A 14,621-nucleotide genomic window follows, 5' to 3' on the forward strand; every position below is an offset into this window, starting at 1 on the left:
ACCATATTATTTAATACTAAATTACAACATAAATATTACTATTATATTCCCTCAGGAGTTACCTTAAGTCCTTCATTTCCTATTTAAGTTTTGAGAAAGCATGCAAAAAAGATAAAATGTTAAATAAGGCACATATCTATTTGTGTAAATCTAAACTGCATGTTACATGGAAAAATTATTTAAAAACAGCCCCTATTAAATTATAATGAAGTATAATATGGTATTGTCTTATATTATTGGTCAGTTGTCCTTTTTCAATAAGTTTCCATCCCCAACAGTAATGTCAGCAAATCTGTGATTATTCTTATACTCCTTTGTCCTCTATAAATACTGAACCAAAAATACTTTTGTTGGGAAACAGAATAATAACATAAGTTATTGGATTAATTATGGTTTTCTTCTTAAACCTGAAGACACAGGGCTAATTGAAAGGTACTTACTAAAGGCAAAACATTTAATTATTTTGAATCTCACCTACAGAATAATCCACATTTGCCAAGCAATTGTAACTGGAGATCAAAGACCATTTTCAGTCCATAAGAAAGTAGCAGTGGAAGGAAATATGCTATAAACAGGTACTTAATTAATACTAATAATGAATGGATTAACTGCTTAACTCTACAAAAGAAGGAAGTAATCAACCCACTTATACTCTAAAGGCAGTTTTAATACTTTAAAACTGCCTTTAGAGAGGGAGGTATATCACTTGTTTGTGTACTCATTCATTTATTCAAAAAATATTTATAAGAGCTACTTTATCCCAAACATTTTTGTAGGCATGGGGAGTCCACCAAAGAACAAAGCAGATAAAAAGTTTTGCCCTTGTGGAGGTTATATTAGAGTCAGAAAATGATACAACCAATTTTTATGAATGAAGTATTTTTCTAACAAAGTAATACATATTCATATAGAAATATCATGCATTCCATATACTACAAAGAAAAAAATTAAAAGAAACCTTATTTTCACCACACAGATATAGCCACTATTAGCACTTTGCTATAATATTACATCTCTCAATTTTTATAAATTTGAGACCATATTCTATTATCCACCCTCCATTTTTCATTTAACATAGTGGTATACTACATTTTCATTCTATTTAGTATATTTTGAAAGAATGCCATATTTTATTCAATATTCAGTTATATTTGTTTTCCTTATGCTTATCAATGCTATGAACAGACTTTTCTGTCTATAAATCTGCATTTCACTGATTATATCCTTAAAGCACATTTCTAAAATTGTAAATAAATAATTCGAATAAAATACTTAAAACATGATTCCTCTTCACAGATTGCTCTTCAGAAATCTTGTATGAATTTATATACTGCCTGTCATATAATACTGTGTGCAATTCACCACAATCTTGTTAATGCTATCCATCCATACATACACACATGTGTAATACATGTAATACATTCAGGGATGGGTTAAATAAGTGATGGGTGTTAAGGAGGGCACTTGTGCTGATGAGTACTGCATATTGTATGCAAGTGATGAATCACTAAATTATGCTCCTAAAGTCATTACTATACTATATGTTAACTAACCAGAATTTAAATAAAAACTTGAAACAAAAAAATCAACTAAAATAAAACAATACATTCAGTCAACTGTTTATTTAACTAATACTTATCATTGAATGTCTATTTCATGACAGGCACTGGTTTCAGCTCTTATGTCTTTGAACAAAATAGACAAAATTCCCTTCTTTGTGGAGACTGCATTCCAGCATGAGGACACCATGGACAATAAAAATAATAAACATGTAATTTACATTATATCTAAAGGGAAGATATTAGGTTAAGATATAAGATTTCCCTGTTAGGGAAAACTGTTGTTAATTCATATAAAAACTATATAATATTGACATTTCTTAAATTAACTGATTAAGTTTTGTGTTTCTTTTTTCTTTTTTTACGTCATCTTTTCTGAAAGGTATGTCTATGTCTTTTGTCCATTTTACTATCATTGTGATGATAATTCATTTTAACAATATTGCTTGGGTTGGAAATGGAGGGAAGGTAAACTATTATGCCAGACAAGGTAGCAAAGTGAATCAGAATCCAGTCTTAATTTTTTTTCTTAATTTTTTGACTACAGGGAAAAATCTAGAACCATAAACTTATTATCCCCAGCAATTTGTATAAGCACTATTAAACCAATCATTATATAAAACTAAAATAATGAGACACTTAATAAAATCTTATCAACTAAGCTTAATAAAACCTTCTCAGCTACAGCCTCTTTGGTGTAGCTGAGAAGAATACAGGAAAATATAAAAATACCTGAATAGATATTTAAAGGAAGATTTATAAGGGCAGTGAAGGCCTAGAAACAGCAATCCTATCTAAACATAAATGCACCTGCAGAGGTAAAATGTAAGACCCCTTCCATTGCCCAGCATGTATACTGAAATGTTCCGGGAAACAAAAGCAAATGGGCAGGTAGGATCGGTAAGGCAAGTGCAGATACATAAATAAGGATTGTGCATAGAGAATAGAGGGAGCAAAATAAATTTTAAAACTACTCTTTCAAGCTACATGCCATTATCATTTCTCTGTATCATTTCTCTGTATTGGAGGGCATAGCTAAGCTCTCAATAATATGCTTCCATAGGTCAGCAGTTCTTTAGTCTGTCTACCCACTGAAACCATCAGGCAGATTTTTAAAAAATACCGATATCACGGGATCACACCCCAGACCAATTAAGTAATAATTTCCTAGGGTAAGGCTCTTAAGTTCGTATTTAAAGTTCCCTATGTGAAATAAAGGGATTGAAAATTTCTGGCTTTCTCTAGGGATTGAGTTCTACCACATACTAGCATGTGAATTAATCAAGCTTTTTAACAAATTTTTTAGGATGCATTTTCCCATCTGTAAAATACAACCAAAAATCACACCTAATTAATAGGCTGCTGTGGGGACTAAGTAAGATAATCTCTATAAAGCGGTAATCACATGCTTAGCACCTAATAAATCTTTAATAATCTTTAGCTATTTCTGTGGATATTTTTATTATTGCTGTGATTAGTGGCACATGCTAATTTCAACCAGTTAATAAATTCATTATGAATTATATCATACTGTATTTATTATAAAATATTTTATCCAACTCAACTTTCAGGTTTAATATTCTCCTGGGATATTGATTAAGGCAGATTTTAGTATGATCCCACCTGTCAGAATCCCAGTCCCATATCTAGTTAACTGTTGATTATCTGTTTGTCCCAGGATCAATAATAAAAGGAACTCTTGCTCCACTGGCCAGCCAGTAGGAATGTTATAGTCTCCCTTCCTGCTTATAGTCAAAGGATGAAAAACCTGATGAGTAACTCTCTTGCTATTTCAGGGATGTATCAGTATAACATTCCCTGAATCCATCCTGATTAGGAAGCTGGACTATCTACTTGGCCTCCTTCCATAAGTCTCCTAGTTACCCAGGTGTCTTCCAGGTCCTGTATATACGCCTTTCAACTCATGTCTGCTTCTCTATCTTGTTCTTTGCTTTCCATTGATCTGACATTCAAGGGAATTACCCAGAACAATTTTGAACCCAAAGTTCAAGATTATTGATTCAACATTTGAATGTTTATTCTATATCAGATACTATGTTAGTTACCAGATCAAAAAAAGAAGTGCAATACATCCTTCCATTGAAGGACTGACAGTCTCATGAAGGAACAACATAAATGAAAAACTACATCATTGAGAAAAGCTAGAGTGTAAATATGCAGAAGATATTAAGGTGAAAAAACAAGCAATAAATCTACTGGAATGAAGTAGACATGCAATTAATACCACTAATTGCAGATATTGTCATTATATTGATAGATTCCATGGACTGATATAACTCTAGTGCACCAGGATGGCCTTGCTAATAGTTAAAATACTGAAAGATATTCATACTACTTGGAAACAACTGAAACCCTGAGCATGTCCTCCATGTTCCTCTCCCTCCACCAACCCTAGCCCCTTCTTTGGTGACTAATCCTTGCCCCCAACTTATTCAGCAAAATGCCCTAAAGTAATTTTTAGCACACCTGAGCCTCCAGGACCTTTCTCCCATTTTACATCCAGCATCCATCCTGATTGGTCAGTGCCCATGTTAAAAAATGGTTGTTAAATATTTTGGCTATCACTCTAAATTTATATGTATTTATAGAGAATTAGCTCTTTGATAGATTATTAACTAAAAAAGAAATGTACACAATAGCATACAAATAAAATCATCCCATTTTTAATAAAGTAAAAAGGATCTACATGGTAAGCACTAATGTATGTATAAAACATTTTTATAGAGAGAAAAAACCTAACAGTGGTCACCAATGGATGTGGTAAATGGAGATCAGAACAAAGGGAAGAGAATCATTTATTTTTAATATTTTATCTTTCTTTACTGTTTGAATATTTTGCCATAAGCATGTAATTTTTTCCTTAAATTATCAAATAAAATAATGTATATAAGAAAAGTAGTCCTACATGTATGAAACACTCTTTAACTTGTACACAGTATTATCCCCCTTTTTTAAGATCTTACTTATTTATTCACGTGAGAGGGAGAAAGAGGAGCAGCAGAGGGGGAGGGAGAGAGACCTGCAAACTCCCCACTAAGCAAGGAACCCAAGCAGGGCTTGATCCCAGGACCCTGAGATCATGACCTTAGCTGAAATCAAGAGTCTGATACTCAAACTGACTGAGACACCCTTCCTGCATTTCCCTGCCTCCCTTGCAATTAAATTGAGGTAAAGTGATTGGGTTTTGAAACAGGATATGAGCAGAAATGATATAAACCACTTCCAGTCCTAGCCTTTAAACACCCTGACATAGTTCACCATTTTTCTTCTCCTGCCACAATGACTTTGGAGAGCCATGTAGATGACAGACGGCACAGATGACAGATGGCTGCCCACATTACTTTGTCATTGAATGGAGGAAAGCCACAGAGTCATACCATCCACAAGTGAAGAATGGACCTTTGTTGTGAAGGGCTTTGGATTTGCATCTTACCTCTTGCAGCAGCTAATGTTGTTTACATTGACTAATATATTTGGGAAATGATTATGATTAATCATCAGCCATTTACATTAATCTTTAAAAATTTAAAGGTAAAATATGAATATTTTAAGATAGATACTACATTAAATAAACACCACATTAAAACATACTTTAATGTATTTTTTTCTCTTCTTATTTTAAATCCCCATGTGGATTTACCAGAAAGGGAGAAGTTTTGTTCAGGCTTCTGTGCCCCCATTATTTCATTTATCACTCAAGTAGTCCACACCTGCTGACAAACTTCACACATCACCATCTATAATGACTGACAGCTGACATTATCAGCAAGATTTCATTGAGCTAATTGACATTTATAGTCTAAGTATGAAAATGGAAGTGAGTCAGAGAAAACCTTCCTTACTCAGGGATTTGTTCAATTCCTTGACCTTTATATTTGTTTGTATTACTGTGGTCTTAGATTGTAGGGAGAAGGATTTCACTTGCAAAATGCTGTTTTCACATGTACTTATTAAGCCTTTTTTATCTAATATCCTGTTTCTAATTATTCTTTAAAGTTCTTTTTTTTTTAATAATTTTTGTTTTAATTTATTTGACAGAAAGAAAGAGAGTGAGCACAAGAAGGAGACAGCAGAGGGAGAGGGAGAAGCAGACTCCCCGCTGAATAGGGAGCCCAATATAGGGCTCAATCCCAGGACCCCAGGATCAGGACCTGAACCAAAGACAGCGGCCTAACCAACAAAGCCACACAGGCGCCACTAAAGTTTCTACTCTACATGACTATATCAAGCAAAATAATTTTAATGTATGTTAAAGCTATCACTCAGTTCTTCTTTGCTTTGATCCATATCAAATTAGAACAGTGTAAAGATCATCATATCTTTTCTTCTTAATAACATGGTAATCATTATGAACACTACCACTGAGTAATACAACTTTGCCTACTTTTTAGTTTTTCTAACTATAATAATTATGCTAATTCCTGCCCTTTTCCTAGTCCCCTTTTCCTGCTCTTTCTAATCTGCATATAGACCCCAAAATACCACAACTAAATCTGTTAAGAACACCGTTAAGAACATTATTTCAACTATGCCAATAAGGTTCTGTATTAGGACCTTCAACCTGGGAGTACAGTAGTTTTTAATGTGGGTCATTGTCTCCAGTGAGATCCCCTGTTGTATTCCTTCCAGTGTAAGTCTACATTTTTGATGATCAAGTCTCCAGAAAAGACTCAGCAAGAATTATGCAATAGAAGTTGTTATGAAAACTAGATTAACTTTTCGAGAAGAAAATGTAGAACATTGCCTCTTATCCTGCTTCAAAATGAATTCCGGATGAACTAGATTTTAATGTTTAAAAAAAAAAAAAGAAATCATAAAATCCACAGAAAGCACATACAGCTAAATATCTATATGATCTGGGAATGTGGAAACCCCTTCTAAACATACCATTAAAGAAAAAATTGTGAAGTAGAAGACAGGTATGTTTGATTAAGTAGTTTTTTAAACTTCTAAAAGAAAAAACTGCAAGAAAAATATTGGTGTATTAAAGTAATATAATTACATATAATTTAAATTTATTATTTAAAATCATAAAAACTAAACTCTTTTGAAGAAAAATGTACAGAAATTATGGATACACGTCACCCAAAAAGTAATCAGTAAACATATGAAAAGATTCAGTCTCACTAATATTTAAATACTAATTAAAATAACAAATGAGGTGTTATTAATTTGCAAATTGATAAACTACATTTTTAAAATAAGATTAGTACACTGGTGCAGTTACTCTCATACCCTGCAAGTAGTAATATAAATTGATATAAACTTTCAAGAAATTTTGCCATATTTATCAAATATAATTAAAAAGTGACCAAATACCTTTTATCAGTAAGTCTCTTTCTAAAACTATATTCTAAGAAAATATTCAAACCAATGTGCTAGGACAAATACACAAAGATATCCATGAACCATTATTTATTAAAATTAAGTACTTAAAACACCTACCTTGTAATAAAAATGAACTACAGAATGTCATACATCCAGGTGATAAGATACTATGTAGTTATTAATAACTGTATTCACAAAGAATATTTATGAACATAGAAAAGTATCCATGTAATTTAGAGAGCATATGTGTGATATATCAATACATAAAAAGTGGGACTAGAAGAAAGTATGTCAGAATATTAATAGTAAATAAGTCTTAATGCTTTTTATTTTATATTCATTTCTACATTTTCAAACAGCTGAGTTTTTACCCTTTTATTTTTCTATAAGTCATCCTGGTAACTCCCATAGTCCCCAAGAGCCTAAAAATGATACTAATCAAAATCCAAGCAGGATTCAAGGAGATTGTGGGGTCATTCATACAGTATCTAGTTATTGCTTATATGTAGCTATTAAAATATAGCTTTCTATTTTCCCAACAGTTTTAAAACAGGAAAGTTTACTATTGTAAGAAAATAGTTATTACCTTTTAAATCCTATTTGACACACAAAAAATATGCAGTTAATTGAAAGATGAGAAAAATTAATGAATTTGACATTTGCCAGTAAAGAACATAATCTATTTAGGTTTGTAAATTAAGGCAATTCTCCACTAACAGTTTTATTTGAAAATGAATGAAGAATTTCTAAGTCCTTATTAATACCCCTCACTTAGCCTCATGCAAACTGAAAATGATAGACACGGAAATTTCAATGACTTTTAGATTATATTTCTTTCACTATAATTTTCATTTAAAATAAACAATTGTGTAATCTCTGTGAAGCAGAGACTAAGAATAAGTCTTATAAAGGTTAAATTTGCCTGAAGATATATCTGACCAGCTAGAAATTGCTGAATTAGATGACTTGTCTAGTTTCATTCACTGCCTAATATATTCTCTAGTTGGCAGGCTTCCAAAATGAAGAATAAGCGTGCATTTTTGTAATTGAAATTGCAACACTTAGCTTAGCTATCTTATCCTGACTTTAATGTTGTTAAATTAATCATTATAATTTAATAAAAAAAGTCATCTAATTTTTCATTTTGATAAAGCTAATTGTTATGCAATAATGCAAATACCTGAAAAGCATCAATAATATATTACATGTAAAATATTCCTAGATAATAAATTATAACTTCTGTTTAACATTATTATAATCACATAAAAGTGTTGCAAATGCAAAAAGATTCAAAGCGATGGTGAAGGAAATGGAGAGACAGGTAGCATAAAGCACACGAAGGTTAAGAAAAGTGCACCATAATGATGACACCAGTGACCATTTCTCTCAGTGCCAGACACTGAAGCAGTGCTAGACGATGCTTTATGCAAATGTCAATAAGTGGAGCAACTTCGGAAAATGGTGGCTCTGTTTTCAACAGATGACTAAGTCATACTTTCACCCACTGGACTAATGGCATTACTCCGAGAACACGTCAAGAGATTTCTGGTTAGTTTTGTGGATAGAAAGTATGGATAATTATTGATATCTCTCCTCACTAGTTTTATTCCATTCCTCAAAGGCAATGCAGAATTTTGTTGTAGCAAGCTTAAGTTATTTGCATTAGCAGCTAGGGAGGCATGTCTAATACTTCTGACCCAACTGATGGGCATCAGTTTGTTTTACATGTCCAGATACAAATGCAAACCTGTGCCTAAAGTAATATTATCTTAGCTATCTTTTCACTGTCTGTGGATTTCTACAAGGAAAATCTTCTTGTGGTTTGGTGACTTACTGCATCATGTGGCTCCACAGTAAAATAACTAACTTCCACTCTAAGTTATTCCAGGTTCTTATAATTAATATGATCTTCTATACTATTTATCTTCTTTCTGTTAATATATGTTTCAATGATCCTTCCTATTGAATTTTAAAAAGGTTGCAATTGTGATTATGTAGAGCATGATCAGACATTGAAAAACCAGGCATCAAGAAAATAATTCAAATGAATTAATTAGGTTGACTCATTTGGTTATCTTTAATCTTTATAAGACTCTTGATTCATAACAGATTATCTCTCCCACATACAATCCAGGTTTTATTTTGTATCCACTTTCTAAGAAAGGCATAGAATGGGATGCCAGTCAATTTCTAGGAATTGTACTGAGGCTCTTCTATCGCTATGGGTATCAGTTATAAATGGCTGAATATAATCTGTCCAGCTGAAATTAATGCCACATACTAGATGCACAATTAGATGTATTGTTTGATGCAAAATTCTGCCTTTGACTGTAGGAATTCCATATGCCATCCCCAAAGTCTATCAATTCTTTAGAAGTGGCAGGATAGCATGGGATAGGATAATAAGTCGGTCTACTAAAATCTGCACTACAGAATGCCTTTGCATCTTATTCACTTGTTATAGATCTCACTATCAACACTTTAAGCAACAAACAGAATCTAAGTTTGGGATATTTTTTCAACATTTACCAAAGCCTCACTTATATAGGTGATCGAATTTCAGCCATCAGTTTCTCTGGCCTCTCCAAGCACTCACTGAATTTAGTGTAGTCAGCAGGCTATATATGTAGACCTGCCCTTTAAACACTGAGCTCCTCCAAAGTCCATACTGCCCTTCTCTTTTCTCATTCCACACCTAATCCTATAGCATTTTTGTCCATCCTTGAGGTTTACCATAATGTGTTTGCTACTTTCATCTAACTCTACCTAGATGTTCCACAGAAGCCTCACTGTCTAGTGCTAAATATTTTTCTTCTTTCACTTAAATCGGTTTTACTTTTGAATTCATGATCATGATTAATGACGATATTTTTCACTTGCAAGCCTGAAATTTGGCATCATTCTAACATCCGTTGAACCACATTTTAAAAATTCATTCCTTCTTCTGTATTTTCTTGTTCCTTTCTTAGTATAAGTCTCCATCACTGTCCAAAAGAGACTGCTGCAGCCTCACACATGTCTCTCAGCTTAAGGAAACCCCCACACAAAATGGCACTACTAAAAGGTATAAAAAAACATATATCATTCATCTATGTTTTACTGTCAAATGACTCCATATTGTCTACAGAGTAAAGTTTTAAATCCTTTGATACAAGGTCATCTATGGGGACAACCCCAGCCTGCCACCAAACCTCACCTTCCACTGCTTCCCTGAATATACAGTTACGTCACATTACACATTTCTTTGTGCTGCACCTGTTTTCAACGTATAAATGTACTTACAAGACAATATCACTATTGTGTCATTGCACAGTCCTTCCACTCAACTCTGAGGTTATTAGAAGACAAGTATGGCACATGATTCACTTTTGTCTCTCTAGCACAGACTCTTACACATAACAGGCACTCTAAATGCCTGTTCATTGAACAAATGGCCTTCTCAAAAGTCAATGTATTGTTCATATCTCATTCATGGAGCAGAGCCAAAATATTTCTGGAAGGTAGAAATGATATAAAAATAACTTCATAATTTACATTATTATGCATGGACTTACCTAGGAATTTTATTTCCCTAATTCAGTGTAAATCCTATATGAGACTAGCTCCCATTCATTTTGCACCTGGCAAGATAATGAGTGCTAAGATTTAGTGACTCCCAAAAATGTACCTGCTGATTTACAGAGACCAACAGTAACACCAGGTTAATATGACTTTTAACATCATTATGCATTTATATTTCAGAGATTCTGATGTAACTTCTACCTTTTGACTTCTAGCTATATAAACATATGCCAAATTTACTATGCATTCACAACAAAAATCAAAGATGAGGTAGCAATAATTCAAGATAATCTGTGTTTTAATGATTTCAAGCATTTGTCTTCTGGTCAAAATGAGCTTAATCACTTTGCCAAAGGTTGTTTCCTTCCTGTTTGAGTATCTCTGCAACATTAGCAGGCACATACAAGGGTGTGAAGCACACTTATCTACAGCCAGATGATTTTCAGCATAGTGAGACAACTAGAAAGGGACAGGGTTCCAGATATGGATCTATCCTGACATGATAATTTAGCTTGTTTTAGTGATATAGACTTATTAATTTCAAACTCAAGGGAATTACACTCTTGTAGATAGAAAATGGTATTTGAGTAAGATAGCAAACAATGTGCATTAATCTAAAATAGAATTTGTGCTGTTAGAAAATCAGAACCTAGTTCTGCAAGCATTTTTAGAAACAGAGTACAGGAATGAGAAACCCAAATGTAGGGGAAAACATAAATGGAAGGTATAAGTAGGTAATAATGGAAAGGCTAGAAAGAAAATGGCAGAAGACCATGAAGAAACAGGAAGAAAAGATAAAACAAGTTAGCTTTTATAGACACTGGAAGCATTACTTTCTGGGCAAAAATATGATCTAAGAAATTATATCAAATTTTTTAACAAAAATATTCATTCTAAGTTATTCAATAGGTAGTATACTCTGTATATAAACATAAAAAGTTAAGCTTATGAATATTTCTCCTCAAAGCAGAAGAGAGTTTCAGTAATGATGAATGAGGTTATGTAGAACAAGTCTTTCACTGAAAACAACGAAATATGGTAAAAATACGTTTTTTAGGAAATGTATTTGAAAGAATCAGAGAATTTAACCATGTAGTGAATAATAACGGAGTCAAGATCTAAGAAAGACGTACATGGAGGTTAACCTAGTGTGTGGAGTTTGTTTCCTGCTGAAGCCTTGGTTTCAGATAATTTTGATAAAGAACGCAAAAAGACTGAGACAAAAAGGACCAAACTGTAGTTGAGAGCCCTAAGTATGGGTTCTGGTAAAAACTCCAGGCTTTGGACTAAAACTCGGAGGAATGAGAGGAAATTAGAAATAGACTTAACAGGGCGCCTGGGTGGCTCAGTGGGTTAAGCCTCTGCCTTCAGCTCAGGTCATGATCTCAGGGTCCTGGGATCGAGGCCCGCATCGGGCTCTCTGCTCATCAGGGAGCCTGCTTCCCTCTCTCTCTCTCTGCCTGCCTCTCTGCCTACTTGTAATCTTTCTCTGTCAAATAAACAAATAAAATCTTTAAAAAAAAAAAAAAAAAGAAAGAAATAGACTTAACATTCCAAAGACTAAAACTAAACTTAGAATCATTTCAATTATTGGGCGCCTGGGTGGCTCAGTGGGTTAAGCCTCTGCCTTCAGCCCAGGTCATGATCTCAGGGTCCTGGGATCGAGGCCCGCATCGGGCTCTCTGCTCAGCAGGGAGCCTGCTTCCTCCTCTCTCTCTGCCTGCCTCTCTGCCTACTTGTGATCTCTACCTCTCTCTCTATCAAATAAATAAATAAATAAAATCTTTTAAAAAAATCATTTCAACTACTAATTAGAATAAAGTTATAATGCAATTGATAATGTTGCCAGCATAGCTGCTTGTAAGATGTCAGCATAAACACTCTTTGGAAAAAGACAATATCACTATTGTGCCTCAAATCTGACCTCTGTTTTTTTTTTTTTAAAGAAATATTGTGTGATGCTCAACAAATAAAAACAAGACAAACAAAAATAGGCATATAGAGGGGAGCAAGATAGCAGAGTAGAAGATCAAAATATCATCAGGTCCCAGGGTGCAGCTAGATAGTTATCAAACCATTCTGAACACCTACAAACTCAACAGGAGATAGAAGTGAAGAGCAGCAATTCTAGGAACAGAAAATCGGCCACTTTCTGGAAGGTAGAATATGCAGAGAAGTGAATCTGAGGCAACATACGGGAAGATGGACCACGGAGGGAAGGGCTGGCTCCCAGCAAGTGAGAGAGCAGCAGAACACAAAATCAGAACTTTTAGATATCTGTTCCATTGCGGGACCATCACTCCAGAGGCTAAGCAGGAGGTGGAGCCCTAGCAGGACAGTGTGGTCTCAGAACCCGCAGGGTCACAGAAAGACTGGGGGTGTCTGAGTGTGACAGAGCTCCCAGGTATTGGAGCAGGGAAGCCGGCTACAGAGATGGAGCCAAGGAGTGGGCTCTCAGCTCAGGATTACCTTAAACCATGATCTAAGGCACAGTTGGGACACTGCAATTCTACCAGGAAACCCACAAGTGGCAGATCCAGTGAGACACCTAAGTATGGGTGCTTCTCCTCCTCCAGGAGAAGCAGTACGGGAGTGCATTGCAGAAATCTCCTGGGTTGAGAGACTCCAAATGGGGCCATGCACCAGAAATAGAAATGCTTGGTCACAGGCTAGGCAAGCTCAGAGTGCGGCCAGAGACGAGGGAGACAGGAGGGATCGACTGCTTTTCTCTGAGGGTACATTGAGGAGTGGGGCCCTGTGCTCTCAGCTTCTATGCTGCCAGTGATTGGGAGGTCACCATTTTACTTCCTGTCTTCCAAAGCTGTACGGAAAGCATTCAGGAAATAAAAGCTATCAAGAGCAAACCCAAAAAGATTATATAGCCTGGTTCCTGGCAAGGGCAGTGTAATTCCACCTCAGGCAAAGACACTGAGAATCACTGCAGCAGGCCCTACACCAGAAGATCAGCAAGAGTTTCCAGACAAGACCAAGTTGACCAATCAATGAGAACTGTGGAAATCCAGAGCTAGGGGAAAGCAACACATAGAATTCATGGCTTTTTTCCCAGGACCCTTTAGTCTTTCAAAGTTAAATTTCTGAAATTTTATTTTTTCTTTTTTGTTTTTTTTTTATTTTTCCTCTTTCCTATTTTAATGTTTTTTAACTATTTTATCAATATCTTTTTAAAAATCTTTCTCAATTTTCATTGTTATAGTCATATTTTATACATTCATTGTATTTAACCTTACCTTTGTATACATACAGGTTTTCATTTTCTTTAAAATTTTGGGACACAATTTCTTCTAATAGATCAAAATGTACCCTAAATCTAGCACATGGCTTTGTTCTAGCCTCCAACCCGATCACAATCTTTCCCTTTTTCTTCTTTTTTCAACCAACCTCTTATCTTTTTAGAATCTTTTTAAATTTTCATCTTTACAGTCATATTTCATCCCTTCATTGTGTTTACCCTTATTTTTGTATTTTGTATACATATGTTTTTCTTTCTTCAAACAAGCTTTTCTCAAGAAACAAGAAAGGTTAAAATACACAACTTAACCCTACACCTAAAATTTCTGGAGAAAGAACAGCAAAGAAAGCCTAAATCCAGCAGGGGAAGAGAAAGCATAAAGATCAGAGCAGAAATCAATGAAATAGAAACCAAAATAACAGTAAAACAAATCAATGAAACTAGGAACTGGCTCCTTGAAAGAATTAAGATGGATAAAACACTGGCCAGACTTATCAAAAAGAAAAGAGAAAGGACGCAATAAAATCGTGAATGAAAGAGGAGAGATCACAACCAACACCAAAGAAATACAAACAGTTATAAGAACATATTATGAGCAACTTTGGCAATCTGGAAGCAAATTTGACAATCTGGAAGAAATGGATGCATTCCTAGAAACATATAAACTACCAAAACTGAACCAGGAAGAAAGAGAAAACCTGAACAGACCCATAAGTAGTAAGGAGATTGAAGCAGTCATCAAAAAATCTCCCAACAAACAAGAGCCCAGGGCCAGATGGCTTCCCAGTGGAATTCCACCAAACATTTAAAGAAGAATTAATACCTACTCTCCTGAAACTGTTCCAAAAAATAGATATGGAAGGGAAACTTCCAAACTCGTTTCATGAAGCCAGCATTACCTT

The 14,621-nt window shown here is 34.5% G+C and overlaps 1 protein-coding gene across 2 annotated transcripts in view; it reads right to left on the reverse strand.

Annotated features, from left to right (window-relative positions):
* SPAG16 (sperm associated antigen 16) overlaps positions 1 to 14,621 on the reverse strand; it is a 1,004,614-nt gene that overhangs the window by 873,545 nt on the left and 116,448 nt on the right. The window lies entirely within an intron of this gene.

This window comes from Lontra canadensis, unplaced genomic scaffold (assembly GCF_010015895.1).
Source record: "Lontra canadensis isolate GAN:19392208 unplaced genomic scaffold, GSC_riverotter_1.0 scaffold18, whole genome shotgun sequence".
NCBI classification, from domain to species: Eukaryota; Metazoa; Chordata; class Mammalia; order Carnivora; family Mustelidae; genus Lontra; species Lontra canadensis.